This window comes from Sorex araneus, chromosome 3 (assembly GCF_027595985.1).
Source record: "Sorex araneus isolate mSorAra2 chromosome 3, mSorAra2.pri, whole genome shotgun sequence".
Lineage (NCBI taxonomy): Eukaryota > Metazoa > Chordata > Mammalia > Eulipotyphla > Soricidae > Sorex > Sorex araneus.
Window position 1 is genome coordinate 136,629,957 of NC_073304.1, and position 23,789 is coordinate 136,653,745.

Here is a 23,789-nt window from a genome sequence, read left to right on the forward strand (position 1 = left end):
TTATGAGCTTATAGCAAGATCCATATCATCAAAATCAAACAATAAAATTCCCTATAAATAAGCACATGTTATAAACTCCATAATTCCCCATAAGTCAGGATTATCCTTTTGTCTTTGGTTTTTGTTTGTTTGTTTGTTTTTGCTGGATGAAGGGTACATGTGGTGGCACCATGCATTTTCCTCTAGCTCATATAGCCAAAATGGGTTAGTAGACCTCCCCCAGATCGTAGTCTTTAATGAGCAGAGGCTCATTTTGGCACCCAGCGGCTTCTTATAGAAATGCATCTAGACTGTGAACTGGGCTAAAATATCAAAACCTCCTATAATCTTCATTCTCAGCAATGGAAAACAAATTATCAAATGATGCCTTTTCAGCAGGTTTGATTGTTGGGGGAAAATTCCAAATAATAATAGTGAGTTTTCTGTTGAAATATTGAATATATTCAAAGTATAGAGAGAATAAAGTGAAGATCATTAGCCACTCAGGTGGGGGTGTGTGTGGGAGGGGGCTATATTGGGGTTCTTGGTGGTAGAACATGTGTACACTGGTAAAGAGATGGGGGTTCGATCATTATATGACTGAGACTTAAACCTGAAAGCTTTGTAACTTTTTTAACGTGATTCAATGAAATAAAAATCTAATAATAAATAAATAAATAAATAAATAAATAAAAACTGTTCGATCTCTCCTGTCCAGACCTGGATTTTTCTTAAGCAGAATGGGGAAGTTCAACAATCACTTTGTATGTTTAACTTTGTTCAGAGTGATATCAATTATTTGTTCAATAATGACTGTGATAATTACATATATAATCCCCTTAAATGTTCCAGTATACCGTCAGTACATTTTTAACCTTATTTTATGGACAAAATACTGAGATTTGAAGAACAAGGCAATTCATTAGAAGTGACAACGTGCCCAATTCTACAAACAAAATCTAGGATGGTCTGATTTTGAGTCAGTCTCTTTATTCTCTCTCATTCTACCCCACTGTTCAAGAATAGAGTACCTCCCTTGTTAATGCCATGTGGCTTCTCTAAAATGGAGCCTTGTCTATGGGTTGGATACTTCTTTTACAGAGGCACCAATTTTCACACATATATTTAAAGAAAGAAGTATTTTTATACTAAAATAGGTAACCATGTAAAATCAAGTATGGTTTTTAATTGATTTAATTTTATGATAAAAGGTTACTGCAATAAGGAAATTTCAGTTATCCAGAATTCCTGATGCTGTTGTGAGGAAACTGGGCAGTGAAAGGTCTCCCTTTACAACTCTTAGAATTCAAGGCTATGTATGGTTAAAAGTACAACAACATCTCATGATTCTCACTGATTTTTCCAAACACTATTTTCCCTAGGATGCCCTGGGATTTTCTTAGTTTTCTTTTGCATTTTACATCAGTTTGTCCCCATCAAAGATATTCTACTAAATGAAGACATTCATCTACTTTTATTTTTATATAATATAGCTACAGTTTCCTCTCACCTGAACTCCCTGATTTCTTTTTTTTCTCTCTTTTTTAAAAAAACAATTATTGAATCACTATGAGATAGTTATAAGCTTTCATGTTTGGGTTACAATCACAATGATCAAACATCCAACCCTCCACCAGTGCACATTCCCCACCAACAATATCCCCGGTATACCCCCCTTTCCCACCCTCCCCCTGCCTCCATGGCAGACAATATTCCCCATATTCTCTCTCTACTTTTGGACATTCTGGCTTGCAACACAGATACTGAGAGGTCATCATGTTTGGTCCATTATCTACTTTCGGCACACATCTCCCATCCCGACTGATTCCTCCAGCCATCATTTTCTTAGTGATCCCTTCTCTATTCCATCTGCCTTCTCCCCTCTACTCATGAAGCAGGCTTCCATCTATGGGGTAATCCTCCTGGCCCTTGTATCTACTGTCCTTGGGTGTCAGCCTCATGTGATATTATTTTATATTCCACAAATGAGTGCAGTCCTTCTATATCTGTCCCTCTCTTTCTGACTCATTTAACTTAGTCTATCCGTTTATAAACAAATTTCATGACTTCATCTCTTCTAATAGCTGCATAGTATTCCATTGTGTAGATGTACCAAAGTTTCTTTAACCAGTCATCTGTTCTAGAGCACTTGGGTTATTTCTAGATTTTGGCTATTGTGATCAGTGCTGCAATGAACATATAGGTACATATGTTATTTCTACTGTGCTTCTTTGCGTCCTTGGGATATATTCCCAGAACACCCTGATTCTTATTTCTACATTTTCCCATTGAGTGGCAATGAGATTGCCCCTTTAGCCCATTTTAGCAGAATAGTCATCAAAGAGTGTTCGTCAAAGAGAACCTATTAACCATTTCACAACCCCTGTCTAGAGAAGAAACATGACTAATGGTTGTTGATTGAGATGAATCATACGAGCAGGTGGTGCATGATTAGAATATAGAGTAAACCAATATGGTAACAGGGAGATCTTCGACATCAAGAAAAAATTATAATTTCAAAATAACTGTACTCTCAGAGGGAAGCTTAAAATAATTGAAAATTTATGGCTTCTCTACAAAGTTTCCTAAATATTTAACTTGGATTTGGAATACACTTTAAATAATTTGTTTTCCAGATTGCATGCATGTTTTACAACATAGAAATTAAAGAGAAAAAAAATCCCAGTTTAAGATTCTCAATAAGAACATTATCAGTAGGTTTTTCCAAATATTTTTTTACATCTGTTCACAAAATTAAATTTAGCATCCCATACCCAACTTTCTCCAAAATATAACATAGAGAATTAGTTAATTTTTAATGAATAAACCATTCAGTTAAGTTCATGGAACAAATAATACTTTAGGTGGAAAGTTTAGTGTTGACTTTTGACAATGTTATTTTAGGAATGTGTCTTTCTAAGCAATAATTTAAATTGTGCCAATAACCCAATTACATCTGTACGTTTTTGTAATTGGGCACTTTCTTTGCCTGTAAAGGATAGTTGGATAGAGTATTATTGAATGCAGCACAGATGTGAATAACACATCATTTCCTACTGAAAATGCAAACAAAGTTTTCATTTTACTGCTCTTAAATTTTGACCTGTAACTGACATTGGAAATAACAGCAAAAACCAGGAAACAGCCACTGCAGGATTTAGCATCACAGATGCTAAGGCAAAATTGAGTCTAGAAAATAGATTTTTAAGGGATTATAGAAGCAGACGTTATATAATAAAACTCAGTATAATTGGAGGTACATCTGTTAGTTATTTTCAGAAAGCTCTCCTTTTTTTTACCTGCTATTAAAATTGTCTTAATAGATACCTGGCCATTATTGTTTTTCTCCATATGTCTTCAGTAATTAAAAAGGTTGATAAGCAGTTAATGCTTCATGCTTTGCTCTACTTTCCCCTTTCTATTATTTCTGTTTTCAGTAAATTGGTTATTCTTTTGCTGCTTCACTAATTTTATTTTGTTAAAAAATGGTTCACTATAAAATTGTGATAATAATGGCCATTTCATAGTAGTATCTGGAAGACTAAATGTTACGCATATGAAACTACATACCTTGAGTCTTCATAGAAGTGATCAATAAGTTTGTTATTTATTTTGGGAATTTGAACTCATAATATAAACAGAACCTATTCTTCTAAGTATATCAGTGAAAATTGGGGGAAGTAACAATGTTTTTATGTACATACAAACCTGAACATTCTATAACTCTATTTATCAAAACCATGTAACACATATCAAAATAGAATTAAATTCACAATGGGCTATCTCGAGTATCTGAATGTACACTTTCAACAAGCCTTGGAAATATTCTCTGATATTTATATTTGTAAGAGATTATTTGATAAAACATTAAACTTATATGAGTCAGAAAGAAAGAGACAGACATAGAAAGATTGCACTCATATGTGGAATATAATGTAACTGAGAAGTACAAGTTGGCAACGATGCAACTTCTGGCAGATGTCTCTCTGGACTTAGTTACTAAAATACTAAATTACAGAAACTCAAAACTGAGAGGCCGCTAAGTGTGGTCACTCGACCTCATACCTCTTCATCCTCAGCAATGGAAAACAAATTATCTAATGCTTCCTTTTCAGCAGGTCTGACTTTAGGGGAGAGACTCTCCAAACAATAATAGTGAGTTTTGTTGAAATATTGTATGCAATCAAAATGAAAGTAAAGTGAAATTTATTAGTTACACAGGCGGGGGGGCTTAGGGTGGGGGAGCTAGGGGCGTGGGGGGGGTTGGGGTGTGAGGGGGCGGGGTGGAGCTATACTGGGATTCTTGGTGGTGGAATATGAGCACTGGTGAAGGGATGGGTATTCGAGCATTGTATAACTGAGATTTAAACCTGAAAACTTTGTAACTTTCCACATGGTGACTCAATAAAAAATTAAAAAAAAAATAAACTTATATGTTACTTTATTTATTTACTTTGAGTTAGTTTTACTTAGAGAAATTTGTGAAAAGTATAAGGGAAGAGAGAGAGAGGGAGAGGGAGAAAAAGAGATGCTTAAGAGAGACCACAGATTTCTCCAGGGAGAAAAAGCCAAAAGTTCTGATCTCTGGTTGAGATGTAAGCAAATCACCAGGGTGAAGAATACATCGAGTTTGATTTTTAAATTATGAATAGGAAATCAGATTTTCTTATACCTTCCAAGTTGATAAACTGTGTTTATAAAGATAGGATAAAGGATGCACAAATTAACTGTCAAGAGAGGAAAGATTCTTTTGCACACAATGAATAAGGGCTTGAAACCGTTCTACCCCTTTCTCAAGTGGTCTTTCTGTTTGGGGTCCTTGAGTCAGGGAGTTGTGATAATTACATCATCCAAAATAATATACCAGCCCAATGGATCAATAAGAGTGAGGCTTTTTCTTTTATGTGTGTGCTTTTGTTTTGTGATTGTTTTGTTTTTATTTTTGCAGCATTGTGGGGGGCACATCCAGAAATATTCAGGTCTTACTTCTAGCTCTGTGCTCAGGGATCACTCCTGCAGGTACTCAAGGACCGTGTTGATGCCAGGGATCAAACCTGGGCCAGCCACTTGCAAGGCAAGATTCTTACCTGCTGCAATTTCTCTCTGGTCCTATGAGTAAGGTTTTTCTGTACTGAAAAGATACTAAGGTGAATAGTGATTTCTTTCAGCAGCATTTACAAACTAGCTATTTCTGTATCTGGCATTTATAGAGAATTGTTATGAAATAACAAGTAGATTAAAATAGAAAACAATACTATACAGTTTGTACCTAACAGAGCTACTAAAACACATAAAGAGAATATAGAGGGTCGCTGAGAGATAGTGCTTTCTTCTCTCTTCTCCAGATACTTCTCAGATGAGCAGTATAGAGGGAGGGCATTTGCCTTACTAGCAGCCAACCCCGGTTTGATCCTTGCACCCCATATATGCCATCCACCCACCTACACAACCTCCCGCCACACACTCACACTCAAGATATTTTCTTTGTAGAAGTGAGAAAGATGCCGGCTTAAGAAAAATTATTTTTGTCCTTACAAAATGCTCTTCCAGCTGAGACATTAATGAGCTTCGTTTGAACAGTGTATGGCACACACAGGTGTGCCAGCTGCTAATGGAAATGTGGAGATAGTGAGCCTGGACTGGGCATAGGGCAGTCCACATAGTGTTGTGGTCGTTTCTGTTCCAGTGAGCATCCTGCCCAGATTTCAGGGCTACCTTGGGACTCAGTGTAGCATTTCAGTTGTGAGGGAAGACTTTAATTCCTCTCTGTGATAACATTTTGCCCCCAGGATGTGACTTTTGTATTTATAAAACACTCTCCTCCCTGAACAATCTCATAAACAACAATGAGTGACAATTATTCCTTGAAATTTTTCATTACTGTGACAAAACAGGGAGTAATTATTAACTTTTGTAGCTGAACCACCTCTGCAGATGTTCTTAGTCAAATCAGAGGAAGGAAACAGAGTGTTCTCAGAAGCAGGGGTGTGAATATACAATAGGGGCTACAGCTGGTTGGCTCTGTTGTCATGAACACTGTGTGAGTGCTTGAAAAACAATAGTTCTATCATTGGAAGGGTAATTTCATGTCACTGACTAACTTGTGAAGAAGACTTTAACAGTCAAAAAGATCTATTCCTGGCACTGTCTTCTCAGCTAAGGGTATCAAAGGCAACATGTAAGTAACAGCAAAGTGTGAGAAGGATGTCTATACCTTCACTGAATTAGAAGCTGGATGCTCTTAATGAACTTTTGAAGAATATGCAGATATTTGGCTAATGTTCTTCTCACTTCTCTATTTGGGTTTTCCCCAAAGCAGATCCTAAAACAAGGACTAAAATTCTGGTAGATTATTTGTGAATGAATTAAGGATAAAGAAAATAAGCATGGGGGCTGGAGCAATAGCATAGCAGGTAGGGCGTTTGCCTTGCACATGACCAAATCCGGGTTTGATTCCCAGCATCCCATATGGTCCCCTGAGGACCACCAGGAGTAATTCCTAAGTGCATGAGCCAGGAATAACCTCTGAGCATCGAAGGGTGTGTCCAAAAAAGCAAAAAAAGAAAGTCATCACCCAAAACAACCATAGTTTTATTCTTCCTGGAAAATTCTGGGTGTTATGGCTTAAAGGTAATGGAGTGGGAATATTTGAACAGTAATTTAAAAAAAAATTGTTTTATTTTTTGGGTTTCAGGCCACACCTGACAGTCCTTAGGGCTGACTCCTGGCTCTGCACTCAGGTAGCACTCATGGTAGAGTTTAGATGGCTGCTGGGATGGAACCTGGGTAAGCAGCATTCAAGATAGTGCCTACTTACTCTGCTGTTTCTATTTCCCCAGCCCCCTTAAACATCAACCTCTACAAATCTTTGCTTAAGAGATATTGGGGTGGGAGGCACTAATTTTTGAACACTGAGCTTACTAGATACTCAGTTATACTGTCATAACATAAAGATGACTTTAGGTTAAGAAATGCAGATACTTCGCCAGTCCCTTACTTTGATCCATCAGACCTGAATGAATGTAAGCAGAGTACCATCATTCTGTCACACCTCCAAATGACACATTCAATCTGCATGAACTCATTTTATTTAAAAATGTATCTTAAAAAATAAGCAACTGCTTTCAGAGGAAGTTTTTACCTATCCAAAAAGATAAATATAACATTAAATTTTTTTAAAATACATATACAGAAATGTGTCTCAGTTCTGAGCAACTTAAGACATACCTTACCTTGACTGTTTATACCTATTCAGCCAAAGGGTTCAGTTTTCTATCCTCAGAAAAGAGTGAATATAAAAAAAATTGACCCATTTCCTAATGGTGAGTGTTAGATGGGTCCCCATATATCAACAAACGTTATAGTCACATTTATAGTTTATGTTTCCTTTGAATCTTCAGTAAAATCAATCTTGACCTTCTAACCATTGGTCAGCTCAACCATGAAATATTTCTCCTCCCAAGGAGTGGTAGCAGAATCAGTCTGGCAGATTCAATGTGTGACTGACAGTTGCTATTTGCATTATTAGAATGTTGTATAAAATGAGTGTGAAAGAAAGTTCATGTTGCTAAATATAGAGATTGGCATAGGTAAAGATTTTAGAAAAGAAAATGAAGAGATTTTCAAGCAAAAATTTTGGCTGATGCTTTTAAAGCAATTTCTAAGGGAAGAAGAAGCAAAATAAGGGGAGTAGGATTGAAAAAATAGAGTGGAATTATGATATGGTCACAGTAGAGGATTGCTTGCAACCCACAAGGAATTCTGGTTTGCCATCATGATATATCTCAAGTTTGGTGACATCAACATAGAAACAAACTTTCTTATGTTCTTGGGGTGGAGAATCTAAAATCAGCCATGAGCAGGAACAACCTCTTATAAAGCGCCTCTCTCCTTGACACAAGCATACTGGCTTTTTCCCTATGTCCTCACCTGATCTTTATTCTGTGACTAATTTCCCTTTTCCTATAAGACCATCTGTTGCATAGAATTAGATGTGATACCAATGAACTATTATTAAATTAATTGTTTAAAGGTCCTCTCTTCAAACACAGTCATATTCTGAGGCTCTGAGATTTAGAACTTCATATGAACAGGGGAGGAACCATTAATTCAGCCCATGACCAGTGTTGCTACAGAGTTGTATCAAATTGAGGGGAGAGCTCTGTACATTAAAACTTCTGTGTGCATTAGTCACTGGATGCAATCTGACTTTAGGGAAAGAGTGTCAGTGTGGGTAAGTTTCCAAGAACCATCTTTGGGTCCTTTTATCAGTACTTGTAGTGACAGGAACAATGATTGCACTAGTCCTAATGGGGGGCAGTAAATAAAAGTTGCCCTCTCGAAACAGTGAGGAAAATTACCTGTTCTTTATTTCTTTTCAGAAATAGTTCCCCACTCCCAATATCTATCCAGCTCTTTGATTATGGGGTAGACACAAAGGACATGCTTATTTTACTAGCAAATATAGAAGTTTAAGTCCTCCGTCCCTGTGTATGCCTGCTTTGTTCTGTACTGAGCATATGGAACAGCTTCAAGGACCACAACAGATGTCATTTACCAGGGTGTCTGTTTTGAAGTGGGCTTGGAAATCATCTTGTATGAATGAACCTCCAGCTCCAAGCAAAATAACTCATGGTTCTTCAGTCCTATGGTCTTTTTTTCTTAAAGAGTTAAAGTCAAAAAGACCAATTTATCAAAACAGAAAGATCTAAATGATGCTGCCATGAAGTAATGACAGATGAACTAGGTTTTCAAAATGTCTCCCCAAATAAAGGCTCCATTTTATGCACACAGAAGCAAGTCAGCATGCAAAAATGCCCTTTGAGTATTTATGGATTATAAATGCTTTCCAGCTCTCTAAAACATCTCTGAGACCATAGAACATTTTTCCTTTTCTGTAATTTTGTGAGAAAAGCACTGGCTTCTCAGTGAAGTGCACAAATAGTAACACACTTAATCCCTTCAAGACCAGAAGAATAATATTCAGTGACATTTGATAAGGATATTAAAATATCAGAACCGAGACTCCTAGAATCTTATGAAATCTTTTTCTATTACTGAAGTTCAACTGTTAGTTTACCCCTTTTGCTCATTCTCATTGGCTGCTATGGTAACACTCACAACCCCCCCACCACCAAAAAGCTAAAGAAAGAACTGCTTTATATATAATAAGGGCCATTTTTGGAAATGTTCTTTTAATATAGAGTTGTTCCACAAATTTGAAGCTAGAATTAAGTGGCCTTTCTTTATCCCAGTTAGGAAAGTGCCTTTCATAAACACTATTTGACTCAGACTTTTCCTTGACCTACTTGTTATTTTAATTTGGATAGAAATGTTTAAAAATCAGGGTAGACTTACTGAGGGAGGAGTGATTATGCTAGTGAGGCATACTGTGTGAGTTACTTTGTAAATAATAATCTTATGAATTAATTATCAGAATTTATGAAGCATTTACTCTCAGGCCCTTGGCCAAGCATAGAATATCTGTTGTGGTCATTACAGCTGACTGTGGTAGGTATGACGGAGATCCTCCAGGACTCCTAACAGCTGGTGTACATACACTTTATCCCAGCTATTCAAACAATAGTTTCACCACTGTTAGGAAGGGCTGTAACAGATGGAATTAAGGTTCCAAATCTGTTGACCTTAGGATGAGGAGTCCATCCCTATAGATCTGATCGCATCACAGGAGTCCTTTAAACCTAAGTCTGGAGGTCAGATATGAAGGAAGTTAAAGATTTAAAACTGAAAAGGATTTGACATGCTTTTGCTGGCTTAAAGATGAAGTGGACACCTGCAAGCTAATGCAGGGGGTCTCTGGAAGGTGAAATGACCCCATCTGATTCCCAGACAGGAAATGAGGACCTCAGTCCTGAACTGTGAGGAACTGAATTCTGCCAACAAGAAAAATAAGTTTAACAGTGGTTTTTCTCTCCACAGTTTCCAGATATGAAATCACTTGATTTATCCCTTTTGTTAATAAGGACAAAGAGTCCAATCCACTTTGGAGACTTTGACCTAAACAGGGGTGTTTTCAAGGATATGATAATTTCTTGTGCTACAATAGAAAACTGACATGGTAACCCCCACATTGTCAGGGTCTACATTTTTTGTTTTGTTTATTTGTTGTTTTCCCTTTGCTTTCATTTATATTGACCTGTTTCATTGCTCAAATGTCACTCTTGGCAGTAATTGAGAACAAGTGGTGCTAGAACTGAACCTGGGCCTCCTGCATGCAAAGCATGTGCTCTTGTCCTCTGAGTCATTTCTGTTGCCCAATATTTCCAGTTCTGACATACAAAGACTAAGCCTTAGAAACATTAAGTCAAAGTCAGAGGACTGGCAGATGATTAATCCACATCGAAAAGCCAGGCAGCTGTTTACAGGAAAGTGACCTATCAGAAGTGAAAGTCCAAGACATCTACCTTCTAGTGCACAAAACTAAATCCAGCCTTCTGCTGTGGAAGATGGGTAGAATCTAATGTTACAGGATTTTCACATGTTGGTTTAGACAGAAAAACTTTTACGAATGCTAGTAAGGTATTTAATCCTTTGAATCCATTAAAAAGAAGAGAGTTCTGATGGATTGACCTAATTTGAGGGCTCTTAAATGAAGCTGTTGAAGGTGGAGTATCAGAGAGACAAATTTCCAGAAAGAAAGCAAGCATGCATGTCCTGACTTGCTCGTTAGTGTCACATGGGATGGAATAGCAAGTGTCCTGTTGAAGCTACCAGCCCTCCCAGGTTGATGGCTAACAAAAAAATGGAGATCACATTCCTAGTATTGCAAGAAACTAGATACTACCAACAGTCTGAATGAGTTTAAAAGAGGGTCAAGCATCAGCTGAGAACCACTATGCAGTTAACAGTTTGATTGCCAATTTTGAGATCCTGATTGGAGGATTCAACTATGTTGAGCTGAGGCTTTTGACCTAGAATTATCCAGTTGTGTTTCAAGCCACCATGTCTGTAAAAAAAAAAATAGCAGTAGAAAACAAACACATTGAGATATGGAACATTTCTATCTTGATGGGAGACAAAGCACTAAGTTCCAGATATCTTGATTTTTATATTTAATCAGAAATGATTTGTCCCTTTGTTACTTTAACTTTGATTTTCTCATAATCACTAGCAAACTCCAAACACCTTGTTTATGTTTGGTGTACAAACACCTGTGTATAATGTGGTTCATACAGATAGTGATTTATAAGGTTGTGCTCCTGAAGTCTACATGATATAAACCATTATTACATTAGTAATTTTAGTTTTGTTTGTTTGCTTGCTTGCTTGGTTTGGGGGCCACACCTGGCAGTGCTGAGGACTTACTCCTGTCTCCACTCCCTATGTGGCCAGGGTCCAAAACCTATGTCAAGTGCAAAGCAAGCACCCTACCTGCTGTACTATCACTTCAGTCCCCAAAATACCTTTTAAAACTCTGGATTGACCAAACATTTATCATTATAAAAAATAAATTCTAAAATTTTTGTAAAATCCTACTTTTATACATTTTTGATACTTAACTCCTGGGATTTAATTCACTTATTGTCAGCATCCACAGTTTCTGAAGATACCCTAATATCCAAGGTTACATTAGTAAGGTTGATGGTTTGTCTTTTTAGGAAGGCTGATATTTTAGCTTCATTGCCCATCAGGTTGTATTTACACAGGATAACCCTCTCTCAGTCCTTAGTTATAGCAATATTTACATGCACACTAGATCTCTGAATGTTTGTCATTCGTCATTGGGGAAGCAAATTACATTAATCAGAATCCATTCATTCTTACGGTATCACTGAACTCAGGATAATCTTGGCTGTGTCAGCTGCCTTAGCACTGGTAGACCATGAAAAATGAAGTTTGGCTACAGAAATTCAAAATCTATTTCACTGTATAATTCTCTTCAGGAGCCAAAAAAAGATTGATATAACTTATGTCATCATGATTATGGGATGTAAAACCCCCAACTGCAGATTAATGGAAATTTTGCTGAAAGAAATATATCCTCAGCCCTTTATGCCTTGATGGGTGAGCTGCAGTTGGCATCATTGAAAAAAAAATAGAGAAATTGCCTTTGGAAGGTCGCCTTTTAAGGGACATTTTTGACCTCTAAGTCAATGAGAAATGATTTTTGATTGTTGACCAAAGCAGCAATAATATGAGACTTTCAACCTTAAAATAAAGTTCCTATTGAATCACTACATGCAGAAAAGGACACAGATATTAAGTGTAACACTTGACAAGTTCTCTTTTTAAAAATATGAGCATTATGAAACCAGTCCCATGTTAAAAGAAGCAAAACAAAAATCCCAGATACTTTTTGCAACCTTCACTGCACCATAATTTCTACACTCTCTTTCAATACCATTGTGATTGTACTTATCTCCATCATGTTTTAGAACTTTTTATAAACGGAGCTGAGGATATAACTTATTGTTAGAGAAAGATACTCACAAGTGGGAAACCCTGGGTTTTATACCTGGCACTTCAGAAAAATAAATATAATAAAACATCTTGAACTAAATATGGAATAACCTAGAGTGCATTTTTTCTTTAATGTTGATTTTACTCAACATTAACTTTGTTTATATTTTTGTACCTACAGTTGTAAATTTCTCATTCTCACAGGTTTGCAATATTCTAATTGGAACAACAGTTTACAAGTCCCTATAATATTCCAAACTGGAAATATTTATACAGGGTTTATTCTTGACATTATAGAATACAACTGTTTTCAATATACTTGCATACCCAGCACTCTCTGTGCATCTGTCCAGGAGTAAAATTGCTGGGTCATAATGTATGTTCAAATCCAACAGTAAAAATGTCAAATAATTTTCCATAGTGGTTTCAACAATTATTATTCTCCAAAACAATATATGAAAGTTCTTTTGTATCTGTATTATTGCAAAAACATTAATAATGTCTTGTATGTTGTTGTTGCTAATAAAGAACACATCTTAGTTTATGGGCATAGGGCCGGAGAGATAGCCCATCGGGTAGGGCGTTTGCCTTGCATTCGGCCAACCCGGGTTTGATTCCTCCATCCCTCTCGGAGAGCCCAGCAAGCTACTGAGAGTATCCCGCCCACATAGCAGAGCCTAGCAAGCTACCCATAGCATATTCGATATGCCAAAAACAGTAACAACAAATCTTACAATGGAGACGTTACTGGTCTCGCTCGAGCAAATGATAAACAATGGGATGACAGTGCTATGACAGTGCTACAGTTTATGGGTGGGGTCTTTGTTCATTTGTGAGATTGATAAAACATTAAAACATCTTCTATAAAAGCATTGGTACTGGGCACAAGATTGTCATCATTGAACCGAAAAGAGAGTTGCCATCATATACCCTTTAAATAGCCTTTTTATACTTTTCAAAAGTAGCCAACATCCTCTGCAGTTCTGTCTCAGGTCTTCCTAGCAAATACCAAGGAGAGCCATATGTTCTTCTGAAAGAAGAATCAAACAGCCTTGAAATCATACGGCTCTAAAGAGCCTTGAAATATATCTACCATATCCTAACATTTTATGCATGTCTGTGCCTGAAACTTATGCTATCAAAATAATTACAGAGTTCAGTTGTGTCCCAGGGCCTCAAACAAGTCGCAAATGTGAGCACCGACAAGTCTTCATTGCTTTAGTTTACAATATATTGAGCACCACAGAAAACTTGTCAATTACTACAAATATTAATGCTGTGTTTTATATTTTTCAGTTTTGCTTATTTCTATTTTAGAGGGGATATACCAGTGCTCAGGGACTACACTCTGTCTTCCTCTCACCAATGCTCAAAGACACTGGGTTTGGTCCCACACAAGCCAAATACCTTAACCAATGTCCTATTTTTCCAGCCCTATTTTCAATTCCATGTTAGCCTGAGGACCATTTAAGTATATTGGCAACTTGTTTAATTTTTTAAGTGAATTGTTTTATTTTATATTTTATATTTTATTTATTTATTTTAATTGTTTATTTATTTATTTATTTTTCTTCTTTTTTTTATTGAATCACCATGTGGAAAGTTACAAAGCTTTCAGGCTTAAGTCTCAGTTACATAATGTTCGAACACCCATCCCTTCACCAGTGCATATATTCCACCACCAAGAGCCATGGTAAACCTCCCCCTCCAACCCCCCGCCCCCCAGCCCCCCACCCCGCCTCTGTAGCTGATAAATTTCACTTTAATTTCTCTTTACTTTGATTATATGCAAACAAAAAAACTCACTATTATTGTTTGGAGTTTCCCCCCCAGATTCGGACCTGCTGGAAAGGAAGCATTTGATAATTTGTTTTCCATTGCTGAGAATGAAGAGATATGAGGTTGTGTGGCCACAGTAGCAGCCTCGAGGTTCTAGATTTCTGTATTTTAGTATTTTAGTGACTAAGTCCAGAGGGCTTTCTGCCAGAGGTTGCATCCTTGCTAGCTCGTACCTCTCTGCTACTTTATATTCCACATATGAGTGCAATCTTTCTGTGTCTGTCTCTTTCTTTCTGACTCATTTCACTCAACATGATATTTTCCATGTTGATCCACTTATATGCAAATTTCATGACTTCATGCTTTCTAACAGCTGCATAGTATTCCATTGTGTAGATGTACCAAAGTTTTTTTAGCCAGTCATCTGTTCTCTGTTCTCAGGCATTCGGATTTTTTCAAGATTCTGGCTATTGTAATTTGTGCTGCGATGAACATACAGGTGCAGATGTCATTTGTACTATACCTTTTTGCTTCTCTGGGGTATATTCCCAGGAGTGGTATTGCTGGATCAAATGGGAGCTCGATTTCTAATTTTTTGAGAAGCGACCATATTGTTTTCCAAAAGGGCTGAACCAGTCAGCATTCCCACCAGCAGTGTAAGAGGGTTCCTTTCTCCCCTCAACCATGCCAACAGCGGTTGTTTTTGTACTTTTAGACATAAACCGTTCTCTGTGGTGTGAGGTGGTATCTCATAGTTGTTTTGATCTGCATCTCCCTGATGATTAGTGATAAAGAGCATTTTTTCATGTGCCTTTTAGCCATTTGTATTTCCTCCTTGAGAAAGTTTCTGTTCATTTCTTCACCCATTTTTTGATGGGTTTGGATGTTTTCTTTTTGTAGAGGTCAACCAGTGCCTTGTATACCCTTGATATCAACCCCTTATTGGATGGGTATTGAGTGAATATCCGTTCCCATTGTGTAGATTGCCTCTGTATTTGGGTCACTGTGTCTTTTGAAGTGCAGAAGCTTCTTAGTTTAATATAGTCCCATTTGTTTATTTCTGTTTCTACTTGATTGCTCAGGTCCATGTCATCTTTGAGGATACCTTTGGCTTCCATATCGTGGAGGGTTATTTTTATTAGTCAATCACCGTGAGGTATGGTTACATACTTATAAACTTTCATGCTTGCGTTTCAATCATACAATGATTGAGTACCCATCCCTCCACCAGTGCCCTTTCTCCACCACCAATGAATGATCCCAGTATCCCTCCCACCACCACACCTTCCCCCCCACCCTGCCTCTGTGGCAGGAGCATTCCCTTTTGTTCTCTCTCTCCTCTTGGGGGTTGTGGTTTGCAATAGAGATATTGAGTGGCCATTGTGTTCAGTCTATAATCTACTTTCAGCATGCATCTCCCATTCTTATGGGGTCCTCCAAACACCCTTTGCTTAGTATTCACTTCTCCATCTGAGCTGCATTTTCCCCAGTATGTGAGGATAGTTTCCAAGCTGTGAAGTAACCTCCTGGTACTGATCTCTACTATTCTTGGGTGTTAGTCTTTCATTCTATTACTTTATATTCCACAGATGTTTTGTTTAACTCTTCATGGATGGTTTTGGTGATATTTCATATCCCTTAATTTTTTTAAATTATTTTTATTAATAATATGACCAGAGAGATAATAGAGAAGCACACCTATGTTAAAGGGGATATACCAGTCTTCCTGGGCCTGTTGCTTGCCTTGTGGGCATTCTCTACAGCAGCATTTCTCATTTGGTGGTCATATGGCCTTGTATGCAGCCAGCATGGTTATGACCCCCAGACCTGCGAACTACAGCACCCAAGCACCACCAGGAGTGATCCTAAATGCATAACCATAAATAATCCCTGAGCACCACTGGGTGTTGTACAAAAACCAAAAACAACAACTACAAATAAGACATTTTGGAGCATGTCAGCTTAAGATGCATAATTTCTTTTTCTTAATGGATTTTTTCTTCCTCTTTCCTCTCATATTTCCTAAATAAAACTATTTCCTTCACTTAAAAAGAAAAGAAAAATAAAATAGATTTCATGGGCCATGGATGTGGCTTGAGTGGTAGAGAACATGCCATGAATATTTTGACCTAGATTCCCACACAATAAATTTCATATTCTAATTGCTGTTCTGTGTTTCACATTTTAAAACAAAAACTTGAAAAGCATTTTAAAACAGAAACAGCCATGCCCAAGGCCACTCTCCACATGTTTGGACAAACCTCGCACATGAAGGAACTGGCAGAGGAATCCAGGGCCGAGATCTCCAAGGCTGCTTGGATCGGGACTGGGTCTCTTCCATCCACATTCCCCATTTTCCAGTAGCTAGTCAGTCACACCCAGATACTGCCCCCATCAACAGCCAACATCCAGAGACTATAAAACCAAACTCCTGGAAGAGAGCGTGCAGAGTCTCTTGCCCCCCACGCCTGGCTGTCTTCACCAGGGTCCCTCAGAGGGAAAGGGTTGAGTTTCCCTCCCCACCCCAAGCAGAGCCCCAGCAGTTAAAGACCTCTGGAATCCAGCCATAGCCATGTTCAAGGCACAATGCAGCTGTGTGACATCTGATAGCATAGTTCTCCCTCTTGAAGAATCTGGCAAGCTACTGAGAGCTTACTGCCTGCACACAGGAGAGCCTGGCAAGCTCCTTGTGGCATATTCATATGCCAAATACAGTAACAATGATGGGTCTCATTCCCCTGACCCTGAAGAGCCTCTAATGCAACACCATTAGGAAGCATGAGTAAAGAGAGGCTAGGATAAATGGAGATGTTACTGGGCCCGCTCAAGCAAATCGATGATCAATGGGATGACAGTGATACAGTGATATCATTATTGAATTACTATATGATGGGCTGGAGCGATAGCACAGCAGGTAGGGTGTTTATCTTGCATGTGGCCGACCGGGGTTCGATTCCTCCACCCCTCTCAGAGAGCCTGACAAGCTACTGAGAGTATCTCACCCACACGTCAGAGCCTGGTAAGCTATGCATGGCATATTTGACATGCCAAAAACAGTAACAATAAGTTTTACAATGGATACATTACTGGTATCCCCTAGGGTAAACCCATGAGCAATGGGATGACAAGGATACAGTGACAGTGATACTATAAGATACAGTGTTAGAAAGTTGTTCAAATGTTCCAACACCCATCCTTTCACCAGTGTACATTTCCCACTACCAATGTCCCCAGTTTCTCTCTTGCCACCAACCACCAGCCTGTCTCTATGGCAGACACTTTTCTACTATTTCCCCAACCCCCATCTCTGTCTTTTCTTTTGGAAATTATGGTTTGCAGTATACATACTAAGAGGTTATCATGTATATCCCTTTGATATTCAGCACTCAGTTCTTGTCCAGAGTGATTATTTCCAACTGTCATTGTAGTAGTGGTTCCTTCTCTACTAAGTGCCCTCCCTCACCCCGCTTGTGACAAGCTAAGTGAATCATTTGAAATTTAAAACTTGTTTTAATCACAAAAAGTTTAGTGCACATTTAAGGAATTTCTCTTAGAATATGGGAAAATGAAATCTTACCTTAAAGTAAATAATTGTGACTTAAGTAATGTTTACAAGATGCACACTTCCGTAAAGGAGTAGTACTTTGTTTGGGGGCTACTTTACCTGACAAAAATAGTATTAAGTAAAGCTATATTAAATTTGGACTGAAGCAATAGCACAGCGGGTAGGGCGTTTGCCTTGCACATGGCCAACCCGGGTTCGATTCCTCCGTCCCTCTTGTAGAACCTGGCAAGCTACCAAGAGTATTCCACCTGCACAGCAGAGCCTGGCAAGCTACTTGTGGCATATTCGATATGCCGAAAACATAACAAGTCTCACATGGAGACATTACTGGTGCCCGCTCGAGCAAATCGATGAACAACGGGATAACAGTGCTACAGTGCTATATTAAATTTATTAAAATTTAACAAGGGAATCAGAGCCCCATGAGTGATGTGAAATAAGATATTTATCGTAAGGTTGCACCTGACCCTATTGTGGAAGAGCTGGGAAGTAAATATCCAGAAATAGATGGCTAATGGAGCAAAGTCCCAGGCCAGGGCCCATGAGAGTGAACTACTAAAAAAATCAGTGGAAGCCACTGCCTCCACATCTAATTGAGCCTGCTCTGATTATAGGGAAAAGATCAGGGACAGAGTGAGAGACTGATAGCAAACTGGAATTCATTACCCCCAAAGCTGCAGTGCTGTGCAGAAGGAGCTGGTGCCACACTGTAGGGCTGCTTTTGCTACGCTCAGCTCAGGACTCAGGAGACTAAGTCAGGAGAACCATCAAGGACTAGGAAAGTTGTGGGTTGAACCGTTGCTCACACAAAGGTGAGTCCGTTGATGTAAAACAATGAATACTACCTGCCTGTAGCCTAGTGTCCTGTATCCACTCACCTTGTCAAGGTATAAAACTGCATTCCAGGGACTGGAACAATACTGTAGTGAGTAAGGTGCTTGCCTTCCATGCAACTGGCCCAGGTTCAATCCCTGGCATCTCGTATTGTCTCCTGAGCACCACCAGTGCAGAGCCAGGAGTAATTCCTGAGAGCAGAGCCAGGAGTAACCCTGAGCATCCCCCAGTGTGACCCTTCCTCCCCACCTCCCCAAAATAAAAATAAAAACTCCTGCAATTCAGAAAGATGGTGGTTTGTCCAGGGTTATAGAGCTAGTGGCAGATTAAAAATAATTCAGTTTCATGTGTCTCCATTTGAATGACATCACCAAAATAATGCTAAATGTATAGCTCAGACACCCAAGACGTTACCAGTAATTGTTTGGTCTTGGGGGGAAACCAGACAGCTCTGGATTCAAGTTTTGATGAATCCTTGTAAGCAAATGGCACGTGGACTGGACCTAAAAATTAAATATGCTCAATAATATATGAGTAAATGACTTGTCTCAAGAATGTTATTTTATAGAGGTGTTCTTTTGCTAACAAGAGGAAAATAAATTTATGTTTCTGAGCCTCAGTGGTAAGCCATTCTTATATATTATCATTAAATTTATGTGGGGCTAAGCTGAGCCCTACCCCAATTTTGCAATTTCGATTTCCAGCTATCAGCCAGGTAGCAATTACTTTCTTTATTCTTTTCACCCCATTGTGGCTTTTATTTGATTCATTCAGCCTGAGCTGTTTAAGATGAATCCAGTACTATAAAACTAGAAAATCAGGAGCCCCCCAAAAAATGTGAAGGAAGAAGCTTGAAGAATATCAGATTTGCAGCAATGTATTTCCTTTTTTCTCACAAAGGAAATTATCTCTAGCCCATGAGACATCACCTGGGATATTTCATAAAGAGGAACTGAGATAATATAGAAACTACCACTTTCAGCTAAGGCGATTAGTACAAACAACTACTCATGGATTCACCATGTGGTCTCTCTGCATCTTTGTGAACTAACAATTAGACAGCACCCCAAGAGGAAGAGACAAAACTGTATCAACTTTCATGACAGACCTTATATAACACAGCACAGTTTCTACCACAGTAACAAGCATTCTCTGATTTAAGTGAAGGAAATTTAGATTCTGCCTCTCAGTGAGGAAAGTCTTAAGTGCCTTTGAGACAGGAGAGATCATTGAACGCCAGTTTGGAAAATTCTGTGTGCCACATGCAGTGCAGTAATCAACACCCACAATAAAATTACAAACCCAGAGATTGTCAATTGAATGATCTCTTGTCCAGCTGATACCCCAGATAACAAGTTTATGCACATACACATTAATGCACAGACATAGGTATGCAAAGGAAGGGGTTGACAAATGAGATTAATTGTTGCATTCTCCCTGTTTCCAAGATAGTTTCATTAGTGCCTATTGGGTAAGGGCAGAGACCAGGGCCACTGGACTCATCTAAAATACCAGCGCTGTTGCTGGTGGTAGATCACACCCCTTTGGCTTATGTAAAGTGGGGAAGGGAGAGGCAGCAGACTCAGAGTAGGAAACTCTCCTACCCTGTTTGCCCACGTCTGTCACCTGGGGAACTGCCTGAGAAATACAGGGCGGATGAGCCCCTCCACAGCGTGGACGCTCTTGTCCAGCCGTCAAGCTTTGCCCTTGAAGTCCCCTTGCTCTGCACAGCACAGGAGAGGATCCCTGCTGCGTGATTTCTTGGGGAGCGTGGACTCATGCTGGAACTAGGAAAAAAATGGTCTTTGCAGGAGAGAAATGTCAGTGCTAAAGCCTAAATTTGGGATCCAGGGAGATGCCCGTGTGTGGGCGGAGCCTGTGAGGTCTCTCCCTTGCCAATTTAGTTTCTAGGGTTTTCTCAAACCGCACCTACCCTACTCTGTAGTTGGCCCCAAGGGAGAGCCTGGAGCAGTTAAAGATCCTTTGCTATTCTTTGTGAGGCCTTTGCGGGCTGCAGCCTCTCTCCCTGAGGTCCCAGGCTCCTTTCCGCTCAGGATCCGTCAGTCTTTGGGCCTGAATTTTGCCCCTCAAGGGCTTTCCAGGTGCCCGAGAAGGTTCCTTTGTGTTAAAGACCTCTATGACTTCAGGCTGGTTTAGGTTTTAGACACTATTGTTCCCTGCATACCTTACCCACCCCCGACCTCTTCTTGCCTGAAACAGTACTTTCTCTTCGTTATCCATGTTTTTTCCGGAAACTATATCAGATTACCACGTGTAGGTGTAAGGGAAAGCTCAGCACACAGGTAACTAAGCTGTGGGTAAAGCTCAAGTTGATGGCAGCGGACCCAACGGGTGGCTTATGTGAGCCGAGGAGTAGAGAAAGATGAGCACCTTCTCCCACTCTGCCTCTGCCACCCGGTCCAGGACCCGCTGGGAAGACCAGGATTGGTCAAGTCTGCAATGAGCCCCTGCTCTGCACTGGCCTGAGCCCCGCCAGCTCCACCGGGTGACGTTCAGGCCACACCTGACGCGCATTATCTTCCAGGCAAGGGAGTTGGCCCCCACCACCCGATTTCTCGGGGAGCCACGAACTCATGCTGGAGCGAGGATTTGCTCTTTGCAGGAAAGGAGAGGCCAGTCCCAGGCCTTACCCAGGGTTTCAGGGTTCTTGTCTCACCTTGTAGAAATGAATTTCAGGAGTAGACGAGCAGTGAAGTAGAGCAGATTTTTATTAGGAGGTTTCTGAAGGTGTGGAAGGGAGAGAGAGTAGCACTCAAGGGAGGACCCAGGCTTCTCCAAGGATGGAGAGGACCACCCTCGCACCCCCCACATCCCAGCATTAGATATGAAAGCATGACAGTCCACATCTCAACAGGGGAGATGCAGGGACTCATGTGCTCAGCCACATGGGCACAAGCAGCACAGGGGCTCTGGCAGCATGTGTGATTCCTTTGCTCAAGGTGGATTTTATAGGCCACCTATAAAATCTTCTGGGGGTGGATGTCTTAGTCTGGAATGTTCTGAATTCTTCTTTGGCCTGAATTGCTAAAGTTAATTGGATTAAGGAGAGTTTCCTGCCCACATGGGAGAGCCTCACAAGGTCCCCATGGTGTATTAATATGCCAAAACCAGTAACAAGCTGGGTCTCATTCTCCTGACCCTGAAAAAAGCTTCCAATGCAGCATCTTTGGGAAGGACAAGTAGAGAGGCTTCTAAAATCTCAGGGCTAGACCAAATGGAGACGTTACTGAGACCGCTTGAGAAATTCGAGGATCAATGGGATGATGATGATGATGATGATGATGATGATGATGATAATGATGATGATGATGATGATGATGATGATGATGATGATGATGATGATGATGAAGTGAGAGGTCCGAGAATATTCGAGGAATTTCCTTCATGAGGGAGGATGTCCAATTTCCTCAGGGTCTGCTGCTGAAGGTTTTAATCTTGAGTCTTACTCGACCTTAGAACTTTCACTCCCCAGGAATTTCATCGTAAATTCTTCCCTAGAAGTTTTCCTTGGCTTTCTTCCCTAGAAGTTTCCTTGCTGTGGGGCCCTTCCTCCTATCTGCCTGCCTACGTCAAAGTGTGTGTAAGTTTGTATATATGCTTTGTGAATATAAACCCATGGGTTCTTGCTGGAAATATGTGAATGAAAAGAAATTAAGAAATTAAGAAATCTTTGTATTACCTGTGTAGTACTTAAAAGATTACTTAATAACAGTAAATGGAATTACTATAATCCTACGCACATAGCAACTCAAGAAAATGTGTTAATAAAGCATAATTATGGTTCTATAAAAATGGGGGAATATAGTTAAATAATGAGACTTTTCAACTTGCCTTCTTAGATACAACTTGAGATAAATTTCCTTAGTTTAATGAAGTAGATTCTGAAGTAATCTGCTAGTGTGAATCCTGAATAAAAAGTCAAGATCATAGGCATTGAAATGAGAATAATTGCCGTGTTCATAAACTCAAGTTCACTGAAGATAGAGAGGAGATTATGTCTGATGCAAACTAATGCTTATAATTTTAGAATTTTTGATTATGATTTTCAAATTGCTCAAAAGGTACAGAAATAATAGTATTCACGTACTTATCCCTATGATGAATACCCATTACCAATTAACATGTTTTTCTTATCTTTTATTTTTAAATATGTAAAGAATTAGGTTTCAGTTAAAAATTTACCTGCCCATGCTTTACCTTCTCTTTTTTCCCAGAAGCCATCATTATTCCGAAGTTCATGTTTGACATTTCCAATGTATGTTTTCCTATAATGTTTATTATAAGTGAATCCCTACCCTATTGTATCATTAAGCATTAAACATTCTTAACAGCATTTAGAATATAAGTCAAAAAAATAAAGAAAGAGAATACAAGTCCATTTGTAACATCTTTCTATTGCTCTACATCATGATTTGAGAATCTGCCCCAAGGTATAAACATGCCACAAATATGGAGACAAGCATTCAATATTGCACAGATATTTAATCATGCATTTAACAAAATTTATGGTTCACCCACAGGGTGAGTTGATGCTGACAATTTTTTCATTAATGACAAGCAGACAAAAATGGACACAAGAAACTTAAGTTAAGATAGGGAAAGAAAACAGGCTTATTTGCAAATAAAATTTTACTTATTACACCTTAGAAGTCCAATGACTAGCGAGAAGGAAATCTACCCTAGAGAACTATATCTATGCAGGATTTAGGGAGCAACATTTTGGAAATCAGTGGGTTTTGTTTTGATTTGAGGGTGCCATGAATTGAATCCAGTGCCTAACACTTGGAAAGTATGTTCACTATCATGGAATCACATCTTCAGCAACACATCTTTGAGATAGCTAGCAATTCTATGTTCTTGCACTCTGTTTCCCACCTGCGTCTTCGAATTATCCTTCCAACTAAGGATCCTCCCTTGTACTCGACTAGAATTATTCTGTACTGCACAGTCTGTAAAAGCTGAGGGTTAGGTGGGTGAGTTCTTTTAAGCCTTGTCACATATGAACCCTACTTTTATTTCTTATTGACATGAGAAGTGCATCAGCTGTTTGATTCAGTTACCTCTTACATTTTGATGGATTGAGTAATTTCTTTTCACATTTTTTGTATTAAAATAATGGAAATAGGGGCTGGAGCTATAGTGGGTAGGGCATTTGCCTTGCATGCGGCCGACCTGGGTTCAATTCCTAGCA

The 23,789-nt window shown here is 39.1% G+C and overlaps 1 protein-coding gene across 3 annotated transcripts in view; it reads left to right on the forward strand.

The window, feature by feature from the left end:
• The window catches only part of MACROD2 (mono-ADP ribosylhydrolase 2), a 2,262,400-nt gene that overhangs the window by 2,013,113 nt on the left and 225,498 nt on the right, over positions 1-23,789 (forward strand). The gene's annotated exons all lie outside the window — the stretch shown is intronic.